The sequence below is a fragment of the Tenrec ecaudatus genome, chromosome 3 (assembly GCF_050624435.1).
Source record: "Tenrec ecaudatus isolate mTenEca1 chromosome 3, mTenEca1.hap1, whole genome shotgun sequence".
NCBI classification, from domain to species: Eukaryota; Metazoa; Chordata; class Mammalia; order Afrosoricida; family Tenrecidae; genus Tenrec; species Tenrec ecaudatus.
In genome coordinates this window covers 108,632,563-108,635,925 of record NC_134532.1, presented here as the reverse complement: position 1 = coordinate 108,635,925, position 3,363 = coordinate 108,632,563, and the positions used below count along the sequence as shown (strand labels likewise).

The 3,363-nt window shown below is 43.0% G+C and overlaps 1 pseudogene; it reads right to left on the bottom strand.

Annotated features, from left to right (window-relative positions):
• Positions 1-544: 544 nt before the first annotated feature.
• Positions 545-1,929, bottom strand: LOC142442322 (protein lin-54 homolog pseudogene; annotated as a pseudogene).
• Positions 1,930-3,363: the final 1,434 nt, after the last annotated feature.

Genomic DNA, 3,363 nt, shown 5'->3' with positions numbered 1-3,363 from the left:
TCTTTTTTTTAATCTGCTTTCTTTTTCCCATTCAAAGCCAAATACAAGGAACATGTAACTGAATGCCTGAGGCCTGGAAAGAGAAGAAAGAAAATATTTAGGTTTTTAAAAAGGGAAAGATGTGCGGGAGGGGGGTATTTTGGGCTATCAAACACACTATTTATTCACAAGGTTTTTATATTGACCCCTTCTTTTTTTTTTTTTTTTTTAATAAATAAGTAAAAATTACATTTAATATTCAATATTTAAACAGTCAAAGGACAGGAATTTCTCTAATCACTAACTGGAGTAGAATTGAACTCTAACATATGGACCTCACTCAAAAGATTGTTCCTGTATCCATATTCACATGGGCCAGAGAAATCACCTTAACATGCAAATGATTACTCATATATTCAAAGCAAACTTTCATCTGTCATATATCCCTAATTATCAATATCATCCCATATTCACTGAATGTCAATACTTGCTTGAGAATATCATCAAATGCTAAAAATGACTAGTAATAAAAGCACCATCCACAATATTTGGCTAAAGTCTTGTTTCATTTTGTTACCTTATTTGGTGATTTCAAAGGTGAGATGGCTATTTTATTTGGTGTCTGTGTTGTAGAATTTAAACTTGGTCCAATAACACCACTGTCAGAGATTGTTATGGTCTTGGATGGAGTCCCAGGAGTGGACTGTGAAAGAACCCGACCTGCAATGACTGGTGGTGATCCTTGGGTTGCCTGTCCCGTAACGGCTTTACTATTAATTGGTTTTGCAAAGATCAGCTTCGTGATTACTGGACCAGAGGTTGGTGTTCGAGGCTTCTTAGCAATCTGTACTGTTTTTAACTGTTGGGTCTGTACCACAGAGGGCTGAGTTGTAGCATTGATTAGTTGACTTCCTGGGGTCAATGCTGAGACACCAATGGCAGGTTTCACCTCGGGCCTCCCTCCAATGGTAACTACTTTAATTTGCTGTGGTGGTAACTTGGCATCTCCTGACTGGGCCTGAGTTGAAACTTTCTGAGCCTGGGGTAGTTGGCTATGGGGTAGTGCTAAAACAATTGGTGAACCAGACTTGCCCAAAGTTGTTAAAATTAACTTCTGTCCCTCTGGTTTAAGGGTTTGATTGCCAAGTTTAAGATCAGATGTCTGTGATACTTTGTTTAAAATGATCTGATTGGTTGAAATAGTCACAGGAGTCTGAGCACCAAGTTTTTGAAGGCCACTTGGAAAAGCTGGTTTCACTGTGGGATTAGAATCTGCTTTAGTAATTGTGGTATTCACTGCAACTTGGTTAGTGTGGTTACTGTATACTGTGATTGGTTCTGTGGAAATGGGCGTGGCTGTAGAGTCACAAGTAGAATTTATGTTGACAATTTCTTCCAGTTCTGTCTCCATGGGAATTGGGGATGAAACAATAACAGCCTCAATACTATCATCATCCACTAACGTTATACCAGTGTCCATTATCTCCTCTGGAAGCAAACTATTCACCTCGGCTGGTACCACCTCCATGATCGTTCTGCTGTTAGAACGTTGATCAGGCTCCAGGGATGCCTAAACTGGAAGTTCTCTTGATGAAGTAATGTGGAGGTTATTTTAGCGCCTCCCACCTCCAGGCCAATCACATAGAAGACACCACAGTAGTCCTCCAGCGCGGCCGCTTCCTCCGCCCTCGGGCTCCACGGTGGGGGCTCCAGAAGGTCCCGGGCCACTGCGAGCCCGGGCGGTGCTGGTTTTGCTCGGCCGGGGCCGGGCAGCTCGGGCCAGCTGCTGCCTTCCCCGGGGTGCCCCACCGGGAGCGCCCCGAGCTGGCCGCGCTCGGAGGAGGGAGCCGGGTGGCTGCGCCGCCGCCGCCTCCGGGATGTCAGGGGCTGGGATTGTATTTCGAAAGATCCGCCATTTTCACCTCGTCATCACCATCACAGCTCAGCAGCTTCCCCGACAGCCCGAGCCCAGACCCCTTCTTTTTTAAAGATGTCATCTGAGTAGCATGTTGCTTGGTTATTAAATTTGACAAACTTATGTTAAGCAAGAGCATGACTTTGGCTTTCAATTCCCTGCAGAAAGAGGCTAAAAACTACAATATTTATATACTGCTGCTCAATATAGAACGCTCGCTGAGTCAGATCAACTCAAAACTATTACCACACAAATGATCAACGAATGAGGGGAAGCCGTTCCAATCCTGCTACAGGCATAGCTTATTCTATGACGCTTTGCTTTCTCGCACACTGCAGAGAGGACAGGTTTTTAGTTTTCATAGATGGAAAGTTGTGGCAACCCAGCATCATGAAAATCTTGAAACCATTTTTTCCAACTTCGTATCTCCGTGTCACATATTGGTAGCTCTCCCAATATTTCTAACCTTTCACCATGCTATTGCGTGTGTAATCAGCTAGCTCATCGCGCCACCATAACTTCCGCATGCACTGGGAAACCAAAAACTTCCTACAGCTTGCTTTATGATCGGGTTCTGCAAACCAACCCACAATATCTCTCAGCTATGCTTCCGTGTGATTCCTTTCCATTTGCGAACATGAAGATCTAGAACAGTGCTGCCTCATAAGGATCATCTTGAACTTCCTAGTCCTTAGAATCCGGGTGGGTTGCAATTTGAGCCTTAAATTGGGATTTACAGGGCTTCCTGAAATTTAGCATAAATTATTGTGAAGCAACCCAAGGAAAGCTCACATTAAATGAAGAGTTTACTATTTTCCAATTGTAGGTAAATCTTAATACAGGTTTAATTGAAAAGAATCTCAGACTCAATTTTACTAAACACTCAGGTGTTTTCAGATTCATATAACAGTTTTTTATTTAAATAATCTGAACAAGTAAAGACGTGGTTTGCATTTATTATAGGCTAGTAAGGGAAAGTACTCAAGCCCATTAAAGGTCAGCGGTTCAAACCCACCAGCAACATCCTGGGTGGGAAAAAGACCCCGTGATCCCATAAAGATTAGTCTAGAAAACCTGCGGGGCAGTTCTACTCTGTCCTAAAGGATCACTATAAATTAGGATCATCTGAACAGCACCTAACAGTAGAGGAGAAACATCATTTAGAGATTAAGCATAACTACCGTAAAATACTACAACCATTGAGTTAAGCATAGCTACTTATCCCTCTCCTTTTTAAACAGAAAAAAAATGGCTCCCTGCGAATCCTGTGATTGTATCTGTAAATTCTTAGTTGTTACTGTGGGCCATCTAGTCAATTCTGACCCAGACCCAGAGCGATGCTATAGGACAGAGTGAGACCACTCCTTACGGTTTCTTAGGCAATAATCTTTCACAGCAACTTGCCAGGTCTTTCTTCCTACAGAGCGGTGAGGGGATTCAAACTGCTCACCTTCTAGCTAGCAGCTCAG